The 23,814-nt window shown below is 41.6% G+C and overlaps 1 protein-coding gene across 3 annotated transcripts in view; it reads left to right on the top strand.

The window, feature by feature from the left end:
• Positions 1-221: 221 nt before the first annotated feature.
• Positions 222-23,814, top strand: part of FHIT (fragile histidine triad diadenosine triphosphatase) — a 1,015,388-nt gene continuing 991,795 nt past the window's right edge. The window contains exon 1 of one of the 3 annotated variants that reach the window (XM_034776975.1): positions 222-279. The gene's annotated coding sequence lies outside the window, so the exon portion shown is untranslated. The remainder of the gene's footprint in view (positions 280-23,814) is intronic. The other 2 variants (XM_034776974.1, XM_034776972.1) reach the window with 2 other exon arrangements.

The raw sequence follows: 23,814 nt of genomic DNA, 5'->3' as shown, positions 1-23,814 counted from the left end.
AGGGTCGGGCACCACGCACCATCCCACCCTGCCCCGTGATTACTGCCCATGAACCGCCCTGTCAGCGCGCCCAGCCCCTCAGGGAAGAGAGCGGGGCCGGCCACCCCGCCTCAGAAGAAAGGCCGCCACACGCATGCGCGCTGGCCGCTTCTGTCCGCGTGGCGGGAATCCGCGCCAGCCTCACGCCTTTCCCCGAGCCAGTCCCGGGTGCGTGACGTCAGGGCGCCGGCGCGCCCCGCTCCCATCCCGGCTTGACGCACGCGCAATAGCAGTCGGAGTGTAAGTCTCCATTTTGTTTCCCCCTCCCAGTCCCTTCTCCTCAGCGGCCGGAGCGGCTCAGGGTGGGGGCGGGGGAGGGCGATGGGAAGGAGGAGTCGGGGACGCTCCGGTGCGGGCAGGGTGGGAAGCGCTGGGGCGGGGGCAGGCGCGCGCTGGCGCCCCCAAGGGCGGAGGGGCAGGGCGCGCGGCTCTGGCGGTCTCCGCGGCTCCTCCCGGACTCTCGCCACCCTCCCGCAGCGCGCTGTGCTGAGAGGGGGAACCCCTGGCTCCCTGCTCCGCAGCCGCCTGCCCTTGGCGGGCTGGAGCAAGCGCTGGTGGGCGGGCCGCTTTCCCGCGAGGCGCGCCCCGCCCCCGCCCCGTGGCCGTTACGGAACAGTCCGCGGGAAACGGGAGTGGCCGTTTTCCAACGGCTTTTCAGCATCGCGCGGGAAAACGTCTCCGCGGGAGCCTCGCTGACTGACCCTGGCCCCCGGAGTAGGGTGTATTGCCACGGGGACTGCGGAAGTGTTGGTGTTTCTGCAGCACCCAGGCGATTATTTTTCTAGATTGTCCTCTGTGGGGGGGGGAGGATCCAATTAAAAACAATAATCCAACCCCTCCACCTAGGTGCAGTATTGAGAGTCCAGCAGAATCTCTTCATCTTGGTCTAGTTGCTTAAATTAAAACGTGGGTATAAAAGAATAGCGCTTTACATCTTCAGAGTGCTTTATACACCTTAACTCATCCATCAGCTTTGACATAGCTCCTTAAATAGGAACTACAGAATTGAATGGGGAAAAGTCTGTAGTGGGTGGACTGAGTGACAGCTCGAAAATATCGGTAGCAATAGTGTATAGTTTTTTTTTTTTTTTTTTTAATAAGGAGGATATGTTTCTCTGGAGTACAAATTTAATTTCTGTCCTTTGTAAATTATTAACAACCCCATTAGGAAATTAATATGAAACTCAGAAGAACTTAGATGGAAAAATCAGTTAGCAAAATCATTTTGGTCATTTTGACCTTGGTTTTATGATGGGATTAGTTTAAATAACAGTTAACAGGGTGTGTGTAACATTTTAAAGTCAGTTACTGGATGGAGAAAAGAAGTCTTCGGTATAACTCTTTGGACAATTAGATATAGCATGTAATATAATTAAAAATCTTAAATTGCAACATTCTTAAGCATGTATCTATAAAGTTCACTTGAAAGAATAATTGCACACAATGTGCTCTGCCTGTAGGCAGATTTCTTAGTAATTTATTTTCAAATAGCTGATGTCGATGATTTAAATAAGACATTCCAGAATATTATTTCTCTGTGGTAGGATCTTGGCCATTTAATTTAAAATTGAATCATTGAAATGCCTAATAGAAAACTTGCATTAAGTACTTCACCTTTTATCCCTTGGGCAAGATGTCTATGTCCAACACATAACAGTTCCCTTGATTTCATAACGTGTTTTTATATTCCCCTCCAATGCATTTTAAGATATTCGGAAGTGGTTTAGATCTTCTTTGAATGACAGTTGAGCAGTATTCTGATCTTTAAAAGTTACATTCTATGTGCTGAAAAGAAATTCCATATAGACATTGTGGGTTGTTTTTTTTTTTCATTTGAATGGTAGGTTTGGAGTTCTCATAAAAGCTGAATTTAGTTCACTTGTCAATTCTGCCACTTAGTGTGAAAGCTTTATTTGTTGCTTCTTTCAATGGGGGTAGCTCTTTTTTCCATGGGAGGATCGCAGCTAATGTTAGTTAGACAGGTCTCTTCTTGGAATGTTGTTAGATTCAGCCAACATTAGCTGTTACTGTTTCAGTGTGTGGAAGTTTTGATGTGAAATCTAATTAAATCCCTTTACAAACTCTCCTTAAAACATGTTTTATAATGCAATTTTTTAATTGGTAATTTTACACAGAGGTTGTTTTAAGTGGATGATTGTTTGAGTTGTAGGCAGAGTCTGTTCTTCAGATGTTTCTGCTTTCTGTGTAAGTATAAAGGCTACAAGTTTGTCTCCTCACATCTGTGTAAGGATTTACATACATAACTCCCAATGCATTGAGCAAAGAACATGAATCTAAACGCGTAGTGGAAGACAAATGACTTACTTTTGCTGTCCTTGGAAAACATGCTTCTAATCTCCACTGACTTTATTAATGCTATAGTTAATATATTTTGCATGCCTACTGTTTAATTTATGTTATTGAGGAAATGAAAAGTATACTTTGTAAGCATTTTAAATATTCAGCAAATACATTGTCACTTTTGTTTGAATATTTTCCATTCATACCTGTTCCTTTAATTCACTATACCGCACCCGGGAGCACTTAGTTGGAATTATGATGCATTTTGCTAAGTGAAAATAAGAAATTTAGAAGATAGGGCTGGAAAAGACTACCCGGGTCATCTAGTATAACCTTTTGCGTAGAGCAGGATTATCCTTCTGTCTTGTAAGTGATAACCTTGTATGTACATGACAGGATTTGCCCTTTTTTTTTTTTTTTTTGCAGCTGTTTTGTGTAGGAAATTCATATTCAGTTTGTCATCTCTCACCCAGATCCTTTTCTGTACACTCATTAAATAGATTTTTTTCTGAAGTTTGCAGTTGTGTAGTCAAGGAAATTAAACTTGCACTTAAATTTGCCTATTTCTTAAAAAACTCAGTTTTGTAGCCATTTTAGTCTCTTAACTTCTTGTATTACAGTAGCACCAATTTGAGCCATGGGCTCATGGCTCCTCCCTGAGGCTGGGAGAGGAGCCTTCAGATGTGGGCAGGCTTGCGGGAACACCTTCTCCCCCCCCACCCCCACCCCCAACGGGACCTCTATAGGTACAGTAACATCAGGGGTCCCCAACTAGACTAGGGCCCCGTTGTGTTGGCACTATGAACACATAGGGTGGAATTTACAAAGGTACTTAGGATGCTAAGTCCCCTTTTAGCACCATTATGATCCACAAAACTCCCCGTTGGCTTCAGCCTAATTCTGTAGGCACATCTAGTTTCTTGGCACCTCAGGTTTTGCAATAAAAGTTCTCTGTGCCTGTGTTTCTGTCTCTGAGCATATGCACTGCCGTTTCACTGGGTGCTTGTCTCCTGCCTATGCCCCAGTGCAATTCATAAGTTAGTTTGACTGCCTAAGTTGTGTGTGGGACCTGATCCAGTAGCTATGCTTAGAGGTCACCTTATTCCACATGAGACTGACCGGGTGAGAGAGAGAGAGTGAGTGGGAGGGAGATGGAGGAGATCCTCCTTATATCCTTTTGGCCTAGTTAGGCCTGACATTCATTACACCTAGCACACAGTTTGACAACAGAATCTGAAGGTGTCATATGAGGTGTCATATACAGACCTTTGGCATAGTTTCAGAATTTTTGTAGTCGCTTTTACAAATTTGTAACAGGATTGTCTATTTTCTATTTCACTTTTAGTTTTCTAAATTCGAAGAGGAACTGTCAAAAGCTACATTACAGTCTCAGTTATGTTCATCTTGTCTCGTTCTCTACCTTACTGATAACTTGATCACCTTCTTTGACAAAGTTTGCTTGGCATGATTTGTTTTTCATGGATCCTTCTTGTTTATTGCTCAATGTGTACTCTTTTTAGTGTGAACATTAAATTATATAATATGAGCTTTCTTTAAAAAACCCACTCAGCGCAAACTAGGTGTGGGTTTATCTTATATTTTTGATGAGATCACACATTACTCATGTTTTTGCACCATTTGCTACTGTTTTTACACATTGAAACATGATGTATCCTAAGGGTACAATCCTGGAGAATTGACTAACAATAATTTATTTATTTTTGAATTTTCCTAAAGTTACATAGTACATTATTTTTACTGTTACATAATTCCACAAACATAAATAGAGAGAGACAAATATACTGCATGATAGGACTATTATGTTCAGCACTTTCCCTATTAAGGATAATAAGTCTTTAATACCGAGCTGATTTTTCTATCAAGATTTGAAAGTTGCAAGTGATGCAAAAGCTGCTTATAGTGAACTTAGTTCTAGCACAACTCTGTGTCACAGGTTGGCTGGCCCTTTAAAGGGAATTGGGCCTAGTTTCATCAGTGACATCTGCTTTCCAGGTGACGCTGTGAGGACAGGCATCAGGAAATAGCTAGAAGATTACCCGGTCCTCATAAAAGATAGCAAATAGTTCAGTTGAGCTGGAGAGGTGCAGAGAGTTTGAAAGCTCTTTCAGGAGTTCTTGTGTCAAGGGAAAGAACCCACCCAGCTCATATGTAATTTGCACATCAAAGGTGGATTGAGTGTAATCCTGAAAGTAGCAGGAAGGCTCATGTAAGAGTTCCTGGTGGATGGGGTCTGTAGAGCAGCCCCAATCAGATGGCTTGCAGAATGTAACCCTGGAGTGAATAGATAGTCTTTTGCAGGAGCCTCTGGGTTAAGTGAAAAAGGATAGCTTCTTTTGTTGAAGAAATAAACAGAAGCCTTGAAGATAAGAGGACTGGAATGCTGTGGCTGGAGAGTATTCCCTGGTGCACAGGCTGTTGAATTAGTGCACTCATTTACACTCTGTTTATAGTGGAATAGCGGAAGAGTTCCAAACTGATTGAGTACATTGCAGTGGACTTTCAATCCTCCTCATGTGAGCATAAACTCCACTTATAGTGCTGTTCCGCTCCATTAAAAGTGGATATCAGTGGGCTAAAACTCTAGAAATGTAACAATTATCAGTTAACTTTTGACATAAAATTTCATTGGAATCTTCCTCTACTCAGCCAAAGAAGAGAAGTTGCTGTGATCCAATGAAAGGAGGAATCCCTGGTTCGTGGTCTAGTTTATAGCTGCTCTTGGGGGGTGTGTGTGTGTGTGTGTGTGTGTGTGTGTGCTGAAAGAGTTGAGTCAGCTTTGCTGCTCCCTGCTTGTTGTGAAGGTATAGCCCCAGTAACTGCCCTTACAACTATTAGAAGTCTCCTGAAACTGCAGCTCGCCATCCGTAACGACGAGGAGCTCAACAAACTACTGGGGAAAGTCACGATTGCTCAAGGGGGTTCTGCCCAACATCCAGGCTGTGCTGCTGCCTAAGAAAACCGAAAGTCATAAAGCCAAGAGCAAGTAAAACTGATCTAGGAAAAACGAGAGATCCGAATCTGTGCTTAAAATTAAAAAAAAACTACATGAAGGTGAAGAGAGGTCCTGCTGTCACTTTCTTGGAGGAGATATTTTGCCAAGCAGACCCTTGCTTTTTTAGTGAAACTCTACTTATAGAGAAATAGCGTTGGGAAAAGTGGGGAACCCCTTTACTATAAGATGATTTCATTGTATTTGGCCAAATATAGTACAAAAAGTAGGCTTGCATAATGAATAGATACAATGGCTGACACTATTTTGGGTCTGTTCTTGCACCATTGAGAGTTTCATAATTCATTTCAATGGGGGGAAGATTATGTCTGTTCTACAGTACAAGAAAGACCTATTGTGGCTCTCCCCCTCTATTCCAAACCCCTTGCCAATGATTTTCCTTTCCTTCTGCCTCCCATCCTGTTTCAAGTTTCCATATCATTTCCAGAGCAGAGTCAAAGGCAGGCAGGATGCTTAGCAGCCCTTGTTTAGGCTAGGTATCTTTATTACAAAAATTAAATCTAAAGGAAAGAAGTGTAACCACATAGTATTAAGTCATGAAAAAGGGGAAAAAATGTCTTGAATCTAAAAATGGGCATAAATACACCTGAATAAATAGTAACACATGCTTCACTAGCCCTCATTCTGCTATTCCGGCTGGTAAACATTCTCTTTGTAGTTGTATACACCGAAAAGCAATTACCAATGAGCAATATATAAACTTAGCATTAAGTAGTGTGCCCAAAACAGCACTTGCTTTCATATAAGTGGCAGCAGCTATGGGAAGATATGTTTGGTTGCCACTACATTTTTCAGGGACGCATCAAATCTGGAGAAACAGGAGAGATAAATATACATTTATTTTTGCTAAATAGAATAACTACTGTAAATCACAGGTGAATCTTGAGTTTCTAATCCTGTGACTCCCCAACAGCTTCAGGATAGGTTATTTGCCATCATGAAACCAAAACATAGACTATCACATCCAAAGGTTCCTTGGGACATCTCACGTCTTATTTTCTAAAAGATTGATCCTGGAAAAATTGCTGGTGCTGAAAGTTAAGTACAAGCTTAACTGTTTTGCTGGATTGAGATCTAAATTAATGTAAATGATAATTCTCAGCTGATTTTTGCTTAGGCTGAAAACTGACTGAAGAACGGTAAAGGCACTTTAAAAATGTTAAATTGCTTGCAAGGGATAAATTTGGAATTTCAGTTTGCAATACAATGATTAGAAGTTAGTGTTCTGTTACTATGAATCGTGATGATTCCCTGTACTTGAACTGATTTGGAAACATGACTGGAATAATTTACAAAAAAAATTAAAATGGTCACTCAGATTTCAAGTGTGGCCAGATTTCATCTTGTTGCTTATCCTCCCAAACATTTCTTCCTTCTGCTGCTTGAGTCTTGTCGCCCTCCGCCCCCTAATATCTGGGTTTCAAATGCACAGTTTTTTAGATGCTTAATCTACATTATTTGGCATCCAGTGGATACATCACATATCTAATTAATATACAGTAACAAAGCAACTAACTCCCTATGTAAGGGAACTTTGAAATCACACAGAGTAATGTATGTTTCTTTTTATTTCTTGTTCTGGGACATCTAATGATTTCAGGCTCTAAGTTTCTTTTTAGTGCATGTTTCATTATTAAATATTTAAGACTTGTAATAAATACTAATTATTTAAATATTTAAGGCTGTAATAAATACTATTTAAGAATGGCAAATTTTCTTCATTACACAGACATTTTCAGGTTACTCAGTGGAAGAGATAGTAAAAAGTAAATTCAGAAGGTTGGTGTTTGAGCACATCTCTAGTCAATAAGGAACTAGCAAGCAGTATAATCAACATTGTCAGACTTCGCTGTGGTAAAGCCTGTAGTGATTGGGTGCAGCTGCACAAAATATGCTCATAAGCACAGTCTAGAATAAATCACATGAAAACTCTCACCTATGTGAAATTTTATGTTGACTATTGGATTGCTTTTTATTTATTTATCTGTTTAGTGCTGTTAAATCTAGGTCATCAGCTGATATTTTTGGTTCAGTTATAAAAAGATAGTACTAACTAATATTTCCATGTGAGATTTATGTTTTGTTTAGTGAGAGTCCTGTGTAGCTAGGAATTTGATAGTTCAATACATTATTATATTTTCTCAGTACTGAACTGGCACAATGTAGTGTCCTTGACAATTGTATTTTAAACAATTAAGCTGTATATTGTGGGATGGTTACAAAAAAAAAGTTTGTAGCTTTATAGTGAAAGTCAGCATTATCTCTGCATTTAGTAGATAAGATGCCAACTGCTAGATTTAAAATAAGGAACATACTTCATATTGGATGTTCAGGTGTTCAGACAGGAGTAGTACATGAAAGCTGATTAAGGAGTTCTGTGTTAGCTTGGTACTTTCACTAACTTTGGACAAAAAAGTGCATTTTAGTACTTTTTCACTTCATAGGAATGGATGAGTTTATTTTGGAGAAGATTTTAATTTTTTTTCAATGTTAGAGATATGGATAGAATTTTTTTAAAATAAACAAATAGAAAAAAGAGTTGGCTCCATATGCTATATTTTTATTTACCTCTGAAGTGTTCATATTTTTTCCAACTTAAAAGTTTTAGATTTTTGGTAACAACCATAAATGCATAAAAGGAAACCATCTACAACCATATGCTTAAATAAATCTGCTATGTAAGTTGACTATTCAGATCATAAAGCCAACTTTAAATAAATAAGATACATAGTACACAGGAGCATTCCATTATATCAGTTGAGTGTAGTCTCTTGTTATAAGGCCTAGAGTCTGAGATTCTACAGTGTGTTTTGGGACTGTATGACCAGGATATCAATAGCAGTCAAAACATAAGCCATTTCTAGTATTGTATTTTTCTGAGAAGATACCACCTGTTGTAGAACTACTTCCTCCAAAATATTTTCCACAGTATAATACTTCATGAAACATACACTGGAAAACTTTGGGGCAACCAGCGACCTCAACAATATTTTATAGACACTGAACACAATTACAAGTTGAACAAATGTACTGCGGGGGGAGGGGAGGATTTCTCTACTGTTTGAGCAACAGAAGAAGCCATTTAACTGGCACTAGCAGAAAGGCGCCTTATGCTTTCAGTAGGCCAGCAACTATAGGACTATATCTCTTTCACTCTCACCCAGAGTTCATTACAGTATTTCCTGTGCACTGGTTCTATGTCCCCTTTAGGGTCCAAAGCTACTAACATCTTTATAAAAGTCCAAAATAATGCATCTGGCTCCTTTATAGGAGGCATAACAAGTACTCAAACTCTCAGTTGGGAAATAAAATATTTGTATCAAATGTTATATGAATAATCAATTTCTTGAGAGGTCTCTTATGAAGTACTTGAGGTATGTTTGACCATGAAATAAGAATGTGCATATATCTAAACCAAACATTTAAATATGTGAGTAAATTGCAATTAGTGGCTGTAAATTGTCTCTTAACTAAAGATATTGAACATTCCACATGGGCACAATTAAAGATTCACTGAATTTTATGAATATTTTTACCTTGATTGTTTATATATTTTATTAATCTTTATTACTGATAGGCTATGTAATTTATGCACAGAAATTTACCGCTTGTCATGAAATAAGGGTCATGGGCAGATCCTTGGTTGGTGTAAATTGGCAGTGGATGTATGACAACTTATACCACCTGAGGTTTTGCTCCCATTTGCAATAAAGTGAACTTGAATCATAACAGCCCTAAGAAATGATGGATGAAAACTGGTGGCATGACCTTTGAAGGAACATAATTTGCATCTACTCAACCATTTTTCAAGTTAAGAGATCATTAGTTTTGATATAATGAAGTTTATATATGTCTGCATTAAATGGGCATTAATGACACAGGAATAATATGACATTGATAGCTAATACGAAGTCCCTGCTTTTGACCATAGCTTTAAAGTGATTTCATGCTAGTTACAGCAGGGAACTAAGATAACAATTAGGCTTGTCCCAGCATTGGAATTCCCCTCCTCAACTGCAAAGCTGTTGCACAGCGGTGTAGCAGGGCCCCCCCTTGGTCCTGCCTCTGCTGTGCTCCAAAAATCACTTAGAGACCTTCTACCTCAGCAGTCACCACCCCGGTGCAGTTTATTTACACAGTGCAAACCCACCACCTCTCAACACACACCACTGGGGGTTCCAGTCTTCTCTTTCTTGCAGCCAGGAGGGGAGAACTACCCCTCTTCTTCGACTCTCTGGTTTCTCCCCCTCCCCTTTGCTTCCTTCTTCTGAGTCTGTGTATAACCCTAGGCTAATCAAGCTGGCAGTTGCTCTGCCTCTGCCAATTAGGCCCAGGTTCTCTAGTCAGCTCCAGTTCACTTCCCTTAATTGGAGCTTGAGTGACAGAGGGCTGGCTCAGCAGGTCCTGGTCAGCACCCAGTCACAGGCAACAATAATGATTACCTGCTCCCTAAAGCAGATTTCTACAAGTGTAGTAATTGTTGATGGCAAGTGTGCATTTTCCTATTCCAGTACTATCAAAGGCTTGTGTCTGCTCCAAATGGGCTGAGCATTGGTGCTTTCCCTTACGTTCAGTGTGTGTGTGTGTATACATATAAAATATTGTATATAACTAAATATTACTGATAAACGTGCATTATAGAAAATACATATTAAAGAACTCTAAACCTTGCAGTAGCTTTGATTGAGGCACTTCTCAAGTTTGACTCCTGTACACATCTACCAGTCTGGTTGTGTCTTACTGCAGAACTGACTTATTAAAAAAATTGTTCATACAAATGTACATTAGAAACATTTAGATTGCTATTAAGAACCTAGAAACGTTTACTCCACGTTTTCTTTAATTAATAGTTTGTAAGAATTGTAATGTTAAAGTGACATACAGTTATGTATATATCTTTTTGCACACAAATTAGTTAACTTTGCATTTCCTTTGGGAATTAGTGTTGTTACCTGGTGAATGCAATAAAATGTGGTTAATTGCCAATCTTTACTTGTACAGACGATTAAAAAGAAAAAAGCAATTTCAACTATTAACCAGGCCTGGCCTGGATTTCTTTGATCTAAATTGTCTGATAGATCACATTGAAAAGGCAAATCTTAAGGGGGTAAGGGGAGGGGGAAGAGCTACTGTTGCCTGAACATGGTTTTCATTGAAAGTTCTGTTCAACACAGTACTGCAGCTCACTTTTTTTAAATTATCCGAGACAACTTTTTATATAAACATATTTTAGTGATATGGGTAACTGAATTAATTTTTTTCTAGAATATGATAAGTATTTCATAGCCTGGAGTCATAGTAAAAGAGAACGAAATTAGTAAGCAGTAAACTTTTTGTAATGCAAAAATACATAAAGGGAGAAATTCTAATTTTAAATGAGAGCAGTACTTCAACTTCATGTTGATGTATTAAAATGTGCTAAGGATTCTGAAATAATTTAAATTGATGATTAAATTGTAGTAAATCTTAAATAGATATTTACAACCTTATTTTAACCACTTACATGCTAACTTCAGGATGACATTTAGAGGTGTATTCAAGATGCATACTTAACTCCCATTCCTATAAGGGCTGGTCTTCACTACCTGCCCGAATCGGCGGTAGAAAATCGATCTCTCGGGGATCGATTTATCGCGTCTCATCGGGACGCGATAATCGATCCCTGAATCAACGCGTGTACTCCACCAGCCCAGGTAGGAGTAAGCGCCGTCGCCGGGGGAGCCGCGGCGGTCGATTTGCCACTGTCCTTACAGCGGGATAAGTCGGGTCAGATATGTCAAATTCATCTACGCTATTCCCGTAGCTGAATTTGCATATCTGAAATCGATCCCCTCCCCGTAGTGTAGACATAGCCTTAGGTGCTAAATGCCTTCCACTCTCATTGTAGCATTTGGGAGTTGAGGGTGTTCAGCTCCAGTAGGAGACATTCTGCACTTTACAGGATCAGACTCTCAGCTGAAAGAAAAATAGTCCTCCTCATGCAATGTGAAAGCTAAGAGTTTGATCCTGCAGTCCTTACTCAAATAAAACTCCCACTGACCACATTCTGCCAAATAAGAACTAGAGATTAGAGCACTTTACCACCAAAGAGTACAAAGGCTATTAGGAAATTTTACAGTTAAGATTACTTAACTCTGTGAATTTCTTATTTTTTTAGAAGATATTCTAAAACACAAATCACTAATAAGTATTTCTAATTTTAGCCTTTGAAAATGTTAGCTTTTAATTTCTTTTAAGTATGCAGTAATACTTTAAGTATCACCTTTTTATGAGGCGGCTTCTGGCTGTATCCTGTGGTGATTTTTTTTTCTTCCTTGTGGTCAGGAAGGTAGATGACTGTTAACCTTCTTATCTTTCATACAGTCTGAAACTTTAAAGGCTGGATACAAGGTAGTTTGTGAAGGACCTGAAGCACACAAACAGATGGGCTGCAAATTCTCTATTATTGGAATTTTCTTGCTAAAATTAGGAGGTATTTTGTTTGCGGCTTAAGTGATGGGCTTCCATTTGTACATATTAGTTCAAAGGGGGACTAGATTGCACAGTAGATTGTTAATGTGATAAAGAAATAGTATGTTTTTACTTTGAGTAATGTCCCTGTGGGTGCTTCACTTTAGGTGTGCTTGCATCCCTGCGCTGCTGATTAGAGAACTTTGGTAGCAGTGTCCATTTGGCCTGCACATGTACTGTCCCTCCCCCCAGTCTGTCTCAAGGCTCACTAGTGTGAGGGTGAACCCCTCTCACTTCCTTCTCAACCACCCTGGCTAGAGACAGAGCTATTAGCAGTCTGTTCATTGTATCGTTAACCCTGTTGTTCAAACTGTTGTTACTAATCTTTTCTTTGTTAGTTTTAGAGTTTCCTTTGATTTTTTTTTCTTAAAAAACCTTTGTTTACTTCCTCCCCTTTGTCTGGGAACTACCCCAGTGCAAGGTATTTCCAGTTCACCAGGGTTTAAGATCAGAGGGGTAGCTGTGTTAGTCTGGATCTGTAAAAAGCAACAGAGAGTCCTGTGGCACCTTTAAGACTAACACGAAGTGGGTATTCACCCACGAAAGCTTCTGCTCCAATACATCTGTTAGTCTTAAAGGTGCCATAGGACTCTCTGTTGCTTTTTACAGGGTTTAAGAGGTGCTTCTCCTGTAAAGAGGCCATCCCTGTAATCTGCAGACATTCCTATTGTGTCTATTGTCTTTGGGAAAACCACATTCCCCAGAGGTGTGTTTTTTGTCAACAGCTGAAGCTATAGTCTTGAAAGGATAGAGAGCTGAGGCTTAAACTCCTAATGGAAGCAGCTCTCCAACCACCTTCAGACCCGTACCAAGATTTACCCAGATGATGGGAGTCTTCACCACAGCCCTCTACATCTAAAGGTGGTGAAGCTAAGAAGATAGCCATGAGCCACTCACATAAGGCTTCAAAAAGAGCAGTGAGTCCCCAGAGCGAGCCCAGAACCAGCTGAAAAAGATCCCTGGCATGTTTAATATCATTGCTACCAGTGGCTCCAAAACTGTCCAAATGCGGTACCCAGAGTTCGCATGGTACCGTTCCAATCGAAAATATTGATATGCCTTAAGACCCAAAGCAACAGTACCAACTGGGAGAGAGAAGGACACAGACCATGCCTTGGGGAAGGCTCCCTCAGTATGGGCAACAGCTTCAGTACCATCAGTGGTATGCCAAACAGCTTTTTAGCTTTTAGCCTGGCCTATGTCACCGACCCCGTTGGTACCGTTGGCCGAGCACCAGCAGCCACCACTGGTACCGATCTCCACAGCACCACAGGAGTTCAGATACTTGAAAGACCTCACATTATCTGAGGAACCTGAGTCTCCTCTACTTGGTACCGGAGTTTACTCTGAGCTCGAGATTCTATATCATGCACCTCCATTCTTCAGTGGAGAGTTGGACAGCGAGCAGGAAGAGCTTGTCTCCCATCGCTCCTTCCATGCACTTTATAGTCCCCATTACCAATCTGGGCCTCCACAGCTGTACTGTCCATCTGGCTTTCCATCACCCTGGTATGGACAACCATGGTGCTAGCCACCGGGATCCTTCCCGCCATCCCAGGCTGTACTGGGACCTGTGGGAGGTGTATAGACATTATGCCTCCTGAACATCTAGTGTGGCCTACCATGAACCAATGAGGCGCCCTTCCTCAGCCTTCGTATCCTGAGCCTCTGAGCTTCCTGAAGAGGTGAGGGAGGAACAGGAGGATGACCTTGAGGAAGAGGTCACACCACAAACCAACATCTTGTCTTCCTCACCAGATGAGGTACTGATGCCCCCTCTGCCATCTCTAGCAGACAATTTTAATCTCTTTCAAGACTTAGCAAAGTGGGTGGCAGACACTCTGCAATGACCTATAGAGAAGGTAAAAGAGTCACAACATAAGCTGTTGGACATTTTTCATTCCTCTTCCTCATCCAAAGTAGCCCTCCCCATCATCGAGGCTCTCTTGGATCCAGCCACGCTTAGATGGCAGACCCTTGTATTGGCCCTGCCAACTTGTAAACGGATTGATCAGAAATACTACGTTCCAGCCAAGGATACAGAATTGCTTTTTTCCCATCCACCCCCTAATTTGATCATTGTGGATGTGGTGAACTCCAGAGGTCGCAACATCAGGTGAAGTCCATCCCTTATGATAGGGATTGAAAACACCTTGACCTATTTGGGGGAGAGGCTTATTCATCTGCCACACTACAGTTCCGTATCACGAATTACTGGGCCCTAACAGCAAAATATGACTACTTCAATTACTCCAAACTCAATTTGTTTATTGATCAACTTCCAGAATCACACAAAGATCAGTTTAGGGCCATTCTCAGTCCAGGGCAACTGGTGGCCAAGATGGCACTTCAGTCAGCACTCGATGTAACTAATACAGCGGCGCGATCCATCTTCACAGCTGTTGTGATGCGGCAGGCCTCTTGGCTACATTTATCAGGCTTCCCCAAGGAAGTACAAGCAACTGTAGAGGACCTTCTTTTTGAATGCACCAGGTTGTTTGCGGAGAAGACGGAATGCATCTCTCCACACACTCAAAGAATCTTCAGTCATTAGGGATTTCCACACCTGGACAGAAGAGAAAATACAGTTCTCAGCCTTCACTTAAATCTCATACGGCATACTACCCAACTCAGTGCTTTTATGAGCCTCAAAGGAAAAAGTCCAGGTTCTCAAAGTGCAAGCCATTTGACACACAGCTTTCTTCTTCCCAACCATCCACTTCAAAGCACCAGTTTTGACTGATTGGTCAGGGCGCCGACGGACCATGCCCTTCAACACCATCTGATGCTGATCAACCCTTTGCATTCCTTGCTCTGTTCTGCAGCAAATAGGAATGGATAACATCTGACAAATGGGTTTAGAAATCATCTGCAATGGGTATTCAATTCACTTCATCTCCCTCCCACCCTCAACACCCTTCCCTGTCTCTTTAGGGACCCTTATCACAAGAGTCTGTTGTGACAAGAGATGGATGATCTCCTCTGTGTAGGAGCCATAGAACCAGTACCTCAGCATTTATGAGGCAAAGGTTTTACTCTTGTTACTTCTTGATATCCCCAAAAAAGGGGAGGTTGGAGACCCATACTGGACCTCAAAACACTCAACAAGTGTGTCAAGGCTCAAAAATTCATGATGGTCACTCTAACAGCAATTATTCCAGTTTTGGAATAGGGAGATTAGTTCTTGGCCCTTGCCCTCCAGGATGATTATTTCAATCTTACCATCCCACAGACAGTTCCTCAGATTTATCCTAGGACAGGACCACTACCAGTACTGAGTAATCCTCTTTAGGTTATCATCGGCTCCCAAAGTAGTCTCCACAGTCCTTTCCATAGTAGCGGCTCACTTGTTACCTTAAAATTTAGACCTCAATTATGTTACCTACAAATTTGCATGGGGCTCTTAGCGCCTTGAGCACAAGTCTGCCAATTATGTTAGTCTATGTTAGCGCTTCTAATTTAACAATAGGGTAACAAGATTGTGGCCCGCCCGAAAGGAATTGACAGGGTGTTACCACGGGGCTTGCCTCTGACTTGCAGAGCGTTCCCCAGAGCAAGCTAGTCTTGCTAACCCATGAAAGGAGACGGATACAGCCTTCCCCTCCAGGCTTGACACACACAAGCAGAAATTCTTCAAAAACAAAATAATTATTTATTTAACAGAAATAATAAAAAAAAGTTTAATAAAGAAAGAAAAGATACATGGGGTTTAATACAACACAATAGAATTATATTTAGGAATTATACAGTAAAGTGTTGCAGCAAAATAAAAGACACAGACTGCATAAAATACCTAACAGATACATTGAAACTACTGTATTCTCCGTAACATGCATATAAAGATCCTTGAGACACAAAGGCTTTTAATCTTAGTGTTACAATTTAACCCTGTACTTAATACAATGTAGTATAAGCGGCCCCTATGTACACCAGAGGTGAGCAAACTACGGCCTGCGGGACCGTCCTGCCTGGCCCCCGAGCTCCTGGCCCAGGAGGCTAGTCCCAGCCCCTCCCGCACTGTTCCCCCTTCCCCGCAGCCTCAGCTCACTCGCTCCACTGCTGGCACAATGCTCTGGGAGGCGGGACTGTGAGCTCCTGGGGCAGCGCAGCTCCAGAGCGGCTCTGACCTGGTCTCTGTGCTGCGTGGTGGCGGCGTGGCCCGGCTTGAGCCGGGCGGCGCAGCTGTAGCACTGCCAGCCACTGGTGCTCCAGGCAGCATGGTAAGGGAGCGGGGGGTGTTGGATAGAGGGCAGGGGAGTTCGGGATGGTGGTCAGGGGGTGTGTGGATAGGGGTCGTGGGCGGGCAGACAGGGGGTTGAATGGGGGCAGAGGTCTGGGGGGGCAGTCAGGAAGGAGAGTGGTTGGATGGGGCGGCAGGGAGCAGTCAGGGGCAGGGATTTCAGGGCAGTCAGGGGACAGGGAGAAGGGGTGGTTGGATGGGGCAGGGGTCCGGGGGGCATCAGGAATGAGAGGAGGGGTCGGCTGGGGTGGCGGAGGTCCTGGGGCGGTCAGGGAGCGGGGTGTGTGGATGGGGCGGGGTCCCGGGGTTGGATGGGGCAGATAAGAGGTGGGGGCCGGCCCTCCATACAATTTACAAAACCCGATGTGGCCCTCAGGCCAAAAAGTTTGCCCACCCCTGATACACACGCACAAGGAACCATCATCATATCCACAGATTAAAAAGAAAGCATTTATTTAACAATAAGACTAAGACTAAACATTTTATATCTAACATTTAATGTTTTGTGAACACTGGCCGAGCGGTCACAGGATGGGTAGGAGAGATCTCACTCAAGACATGGGCATTCAGCTTTATTTTCAGATGGACCCATAGGCTTCTAAATAATAGGTAGAAAGATCAGATTTATACTTGCACCCAAATTCCCTCTGTATTGTCTTATTGGTCCTTCTGATCTGTCTATGGTTCAGGAGGGTGGTTTCCACAGCCCTGGTCTTCCTGCTACTGCTCCTTTAGGCTGCAGATGTAGCAGCGATTGCTGCTGGCAGGTAGCTGCTGGTAGGTAACTGCTGGCAGGTGGCTGCTCTGAAGGCTGTTGCCAAGGTAACCTCAGAGTTCTGCTGCTACTCTCAGGAAAATTCTGTTTTTGCTGCTGCTTTCCTCCTCCTTTCCTTTCCAGGCAGCATTTTCTTTCCTGTGTGTCTTGCTGTTCTGTTCTTCCAGGAACCCCAGATACACTATACTCTGCCTTCTAGCTGTTGGGCTTATGTACTGGTTGCTCTCTGAAGGTCAGCTCATGTCAGCCAATCAGCTTCCAGATATTAGCATAATTCTAGATCTTTCCTATTATGTCATTCCTAGTTTTAGATAGCAGAGCTCCTCCCTCTAACTTCCTGGAACCTTCTGAAATTTTCCACTCTAAATTTAAACTACATTATCCCTGTCTCTGCTATTTTGATCTGCCATGTTGGTTTCTCTAGTTTTAAACTATCATTAATTTATACCTATTTAAAGCCTAAATTTTAGAACTAATTGCTGTTTTATGCAAATCAAAGTGTCTTGATATTGTCACCACCTTAATTATGTGAATTTTATGGTGTTTTAAATCCCCTCTGAGGTTTTTTCCTGCAAGCCTCTATCAGGGTGCTGCAAAGTATCTCAGTAAATCTAAAGCAAATTCTCTCGTTACACACCTACGCTTCAAGGGATCGTGATTGACTCCTCAAAGCTCATTCCTTTGGCAAAGGCTTTTCCTTTCCATTGTGGATAGGTCTAAAGGCGCAGCAGTATCAGCCCAGAGACTCTCTAAGTGGGTCTTGAACTGTATCAAACACTGCTATCGTGTTTGCAAGGTAGTACCTCCATCTGGAATCCATACGCACTCCAGGAGATCAGTTTTCTCTTTGATGGCCTTCTTCAAGGATGTCCCCACCCTGGAAATCTACAGAGCAGCCACATGGGCATCTGTGCATACCTTTGCAGAACACTATGCCCTCACTGGGACTCTGCTCCTGATGCTAAATGTGGCTTCACAGTATTGTCATCCATAATAGACTTGACTCTGAAGCTCTAGCCTCCCATTAGGGATACTGCTCGGGAGTAATCTACAGTGGAGAACCCCTAGGTATCTGGGGAGGGAAAGACTGATCGTTCCCCATACTAGGAGTAAAGAGAGTTTAAGTGCTATCCCCCTCTGACCTGTTGTGGGTAGGCACACATGAGTTTGTGTGTTTTCAAGTTGAATTTGCTTCCTGAAGTGATCATGTGCATGTTTGGTATGGGAAGCTTTCCCCTTCAGGCTAAAATACTACAAGAGAACAAAACCCTCTCCTGTTCATTTATTTTAAAAATCTTTGTGTAGGGGGAGTCTGATCTGACATTATTAATCAGGGGTCATCATAGCACACAGATTATTTTTTGTTATTTATAAAAGCAAATTTTTATAGGATTTACATAGCTAATTCCAAAAGGTCTTTTAAAATGTTAGATCCCAATCTTGCAAACACAAAAATTTAAAATTAAGCACGTGCATCAGTCCATTCAGGATTGGAGCGGAAGACTAAGTGCTTTGGGACATGTCTTTTACTATCTGACAGTACAGTGACTAGCACAATGGAACATTTACCCATTTGTGGCCTCTTGACCCTACTATAATACAAATAATACATACTATTACAACTATTTGTGCCTTCACTAGACACAAATTATAGGCCAATGAACTAATGGTAGTAATCTGCACTGTTGTGTTGGAGATCTTGCTTCAGTTACAGGCTGTCTTTTACTAAGGGGGGATATGATAGAGGTATATAAAATCATGAGTGGTGTGGAGAAAGTGAATAAGGAAAAGTTATTTACTTGTTCCCATAATATAAGAACTAGGGGCCACCAAGTGAAATTAATGGGCAGCAGGTTTAAAGCAAATAAAAGGAGGCTCTTCACTCAGCGCACAGTCAACCTGTGGAACTCCTTGCCTGAGGAGGTTGTGAAGGCTAGGAATATAACAGGGTTTAAAAGAGAACTAGATAAATTCATGGAGGTTAAGTCCATTAATGGCTATTAGCCAGGATGGGTAAGGAATGGTGTCCCTAGCCTCTGTTTGTCAGAGGGTGGAGATGGATGCCAGGAGAGAGATCACTTGATCATTAACTTTTACATCATTTCACAAGCCCTAAGTAGACCGTGTGGCCAAATTCTACCTTCAGATACACACACTCAGCAACCATTGATGTCAATAGAACATAAAAATGGCCATACTGGGTCAGACCAATGATCCATTTATCCCAGTATCCTGTCTTCGGACAGTGGCTAATGGCAGATGCTTCAGAGGGAATGAACAGAACAGGACAATTATCAAGTGATCAGTCAGAGGCTAAGGATGCAGAGCATGGGGTGGCATTGCTGACCATTTTGGCTAATAGCCATTGATGGACCTATCCTCCATACATTTATCTAATTCTTTTTTGAACCCAGTTATAGTTTTGGCCTTCACAGCATCCAATGGCAACCAGTTCCACAGGTTGTCTCTGTGGTATGTGAAGAAGTACTTCCTTTTGTGTGTGTTAAACCTGCTGCCTGTTAATTTCATTGGGTGACCCTGGTTCTTATGTTATGTGAAGGAGTAAATAACACTTCCTTATTCACTTTCTCCACACCATTCATAGAAGTTGTTAGTGGAGTACAGAGACATATCTACTTTCCTTCTATTGAACCTGTTCATAGAAATACCCCTTTCCAGGTTTTTTTTGGTACCATCTTAAAGGCAAGTATGAATGAAGAAAGATTTTGTATTTTAAGATCAACTGTAGGACAGGTAAGGGTACAGTTCAGAAAATAAGGGCTTTCATCTATCTTTATTTTACACTGTAATTGGCTGAATGTTTTGTAAAATGCCTTTATTTCACCCGGCTTCATGATTTAAATTGGGCCAAACTACAGTAGTTTTAAAAATAAAAATCACACACTAGTGAAAATTGCTAGCCGAAGGAAACATACAATATATAAAATTGAATTTTGTGAGAAATATATAGCTACAACTTTATGTAGTTTAAACGATTACTTTTATGCTTTCCTCAAGGCTATTCTGAAGGGATAAGTGGTTCTGTAGAATTAATCTCCTATGTATTGTAGAGGCAAATAAGTTATAGGTTTAGAACCATGTAATCTAGAAATCATTTGAACTAATGTTCTCAGATTAAAGTGCATTATTTGACAAAAGAGTACTTTCAGTCAATCGTAGGCCAAAAAATGTCTAGAGGTTAGCCCCGTACAGACACATGCATTCATACTGAGGCATCATTGCTTCAGCCACATTCCTGTTTTTCATACAAGAATCCACGTCACCCCCATTGAGCCTTATCAGTGCTTTAAAGTTAATTGTATTTTACCCTCTGTCCATCTTGCTAACATTTTCAGGTATATTAGAGCCTCATTCTCACATAGCTGAAAGGTCTTAGATAATGAAGGGAGCACACACTTTCTGAATCTCTCAGATGGAGATCTTGTCACTTTCCACATTATTTCCTTCCTTTTTATGTCTTGTTATGGAATATCAATAATACCAATAATGTGGGAATTTACTGTTTGCACTTTGCTTTAAAAAACAAGCACTAAGGTTACATGTTATCCAGATATAAAAGAAGTTTATTCTAGGTAATCAATTTTGTTTTGGCATTGCATTTGAGTGGTTGAAAAGTTGTCTGCTGATGCTCATTGCCAAAGATAATGCTTAATTTTTGTGGAGTACCCCTCTGTCTTCCCAAACCTGAGGGTACATTCTTTCTATGACAGTTGATTGCAGCTAAGACTAGCTCATACTTGATTTTGAGCCTCCTTATTCTCATCTTTGCAACCAGCATTTTTACCATTCAAAACTACTTGTAGGTAGTCTGATTGAGACATTGTGTTATTTCTTCTTAGCTCTGTAACTCGCAGACAGACAAACATGGACTGTAATGTCTAGCATTGCAACAGAAAGTCTCAATGTGGTTTCACTGTGGAATGGGCTACTGACTACACTTTGCAGCTGTCCAAATACACATAGTTTTAATGTTAGTCTTCTTGCTGCAAAGGAGAGAGAACAGCTTCCTCTGAGGCCAGTCCCTGCTCCGTTACTCAGCTGGCAGAAGTGTGCTTGCCAGTCATCACCCTCTCTCTGAAGCCCAATTGCATAACCTTTACCACATGCCTGGGGAGATGGAGAATTTGCTCTTGCACCCAGGACTCTTTGACCTCTGGACTGACAGAAAATATTTCAAGATGCTTTTATTGTAGTGTTGTGGATTTTTTCTTAAACAGTTCTGCCATGCTTCTCTTTATGATATTTAAATTGTGGCTAGGCATTGGCTAAAACAGATTAACAGTGGACAAATCTGATTAAAATTATCTGCCATTTCAAAGTTGGCTGCATTCAATGAATTTGCTTTGAAATTATTTTATTGTGCATACATACAAATCGTGAGCTCTCTAAAGGTCAGGAGAGGAGGAGTTGTTTTTTGGAATTTAAAGAAGTAAGGTTTTCATAACCCTTATTAGTTTCTCTTCCTACTAATGAAAATAACTTTTGTTTACTGGTTTGTTTTTCTCAGTGAAATTTCTCTGATTAAATTTACTTAAAATGGTGAGCTCTCATCTATACTAAAGTTGCATTCATAGTGTCATGTTTTATTTATTTTAAATTATATATAGTGAAAACACAAAGGAAGCAATAGCTATGTTGGATTCACTTATTTTTGGGGATTATTTCCTACGTATTGTAGATTTACATTTTTCTAGCTAAAATAGTTTATTTGGAAGGTGGACAGTATTTAACTGACTTGTGTCACATGTAGTTTAATAAGGTATAAAGAAAATCCCTTAGAATTTGTAACAGTCATGTTCATCAACATTCAGGAGGAATAATAATAAAATCATAATAGGATTCATGTATGAGTCAATGAAGCATGTCTAATTACAGTTTTCAGTAACAAAACTAATAACAATTGGCAAGAAACTGGGCTTTTATTACATACGTATTTCTGGAGATGTGGGGAGGAGGAGGAAGAAAACTGCATTTTTGTGTTTTAAAAACAATGACAGTCACATCAGGCTTTTTACAGTGCATAGACCTTGTTTTAGCATTACAGAGTGGTAGAGATCACGTTGGCATGGATTATTTTTTTTTTAAATGGTAAAAACAAGTCATAGAAATGAAGAGACTCTTAAGACAATAGTAATGGCTCCTTAGCTGAACTTGAATACATTTTGTAAAGTTTACATTAACTTTGAAAACTGTATCTATTGCTGAAACTAATCAGCCAATTTTTCTCTGTCATAGATCAAAGCCATTTTGACATTACATCTTTTCCCTTGAGCTTTGTCTGATGGGAGATGAAATCTGAATGAGGCCGGATGTGAGACTGTACTAGCTGAATGTGCATAAAGTAAAGAACTTATCGAAAGGCAATGTTTTTTAATGCACATTTTATGAGGAGGTTGAACATTTTTTTGCAATAATGTCAAAATTAGATAATTATTCTGGCTTCTGTTTATAGGGAGAGAATATTTAGTTTCACCCAAGGAAGTACACACAGGCGCCGACTTTTCATTGTGCTGGGGGGTGCTCGACTGCAGGTCCTGCCCCAGGCCCTGCCCCCACTCCACCCCTTCCTTCAATGCCGCAGCCCCGTCCTGCCTCTTCCTGCCCCCCGCTCTACCTGCACCCGCCTCTTCCTGCCCCCTCCCCTAAGTGCGCCACGTCCTCGCTCCTCCCCCCCGCCTCCTGTATGTGCGAAATGGCTGATTGCAGCAGGCGGGAGGCACGGGGAGGGAGGTGGAGACTCTGATGCGTGGAGCCCACTGGTGGGCAGGAGGGGGTTGGGAGAGGGGGAAGCTGATGGGAGGATGATGGTGGGTGCTCAGCCCCCATCATTTTTTCCCCATGGGTGCTCCAGCACCCACAGAGTCGCCACCTATGGAACTGCAACTCTTTCTATGGTAAAAAATGCAGAAGCACAGAATGCAGGTATTTCTAGCTGGAGCATTAAACCTGCTTGCCAGAGCTGTATATAAAAGATCATCGCAAGGGTAGATGGTTGGGGGCCTGGGTGAAGCCCAGCCCTCTTCCACTTTTGCTTCTGGGACTTCTGTCAAGGTGCTGACTATGCATCAGGTCTCCATCTTTCATATCGGCTGGTGGTTATTCTGAAGCTTCACCCCATCCACTAGCTACTGAGAGGAGCAGGAGCCTTCTTTTTGCCCTCCGTTCTCAATGGGGAAGGTCTCTGCTACTCTACCCTTCCCTTGGCTTTAGTTGCTTGGGCCCTTTTATCCCATAGTGCCCACCTTGTGCTGCTGTTCATTGCTTTCCCATGCAACAGTAGCAGTATGAAACTGATGTGAATCACACAGGTTTTAAGAACAGTAGTAGTGAAACTGGCCTGGGTCTTTTAAAATAGACAGTGCTGTTGCTTGGCAAAGTTAGCAGCAGGGACAGTAGAGCTGTCTTTCTGCAGGCTTAGGAAGATAACACTTGATTGTCTGAGATTCAGTTCTTGCTTACAAGGTTCTTTTAATCCATAATGGAGAAGGGTTGGATTTTTTTAAAATTATTACTTACATTTTGGGCTTGATCCTGCTTCTGTTGACGCCAGTGGCAAAACTCTAATTGGAGTAGAAGTCGACCTACAGTTTGCGTTTGGTGGACATTAATTTAACAGGAACATAGTTACCTACTATTTCACAGTACATCCAGTCTTATGACTTTTTCCCCTATGCACCACACAGGCTTGCACACAACTCAAGTCTTTTGAATACTCAGATTAAGAAGGGGTTGGTTAGTGTCTTATAGAATGGTGGAGTCTAGAGAAATACCACACTGTTTTAGAAAAGAACTTGACTAGTCACTTAATAAACATATCAGAGGGGTAGCCGTGTTAGTCTGAATCTGTAAAAAGCAACAGAGGGTCCTGTGGCACCTTTGAGACTAACAGAAGTACTG

Source organism: Trachemys scripta, chromosome 7, assembly GCF_013100865.1.
Source record: "Trachemys scripta elegans isolate TJP31775 chromosome 7, CAS_Tse_1.0, whole genome shotgun sequence".
Taxonomy (NCBI): domain Eukaryota; kingdom Metazoa; phylum Chordata; order Testudines; family Emydidae; genus Trachemys; species Trachemys scripta.
The sequence above is the reverse complement of the archived record's forward strand: the minus strand, read 5'-3'. Positions and strand labels throughout refer to the sequence as shown.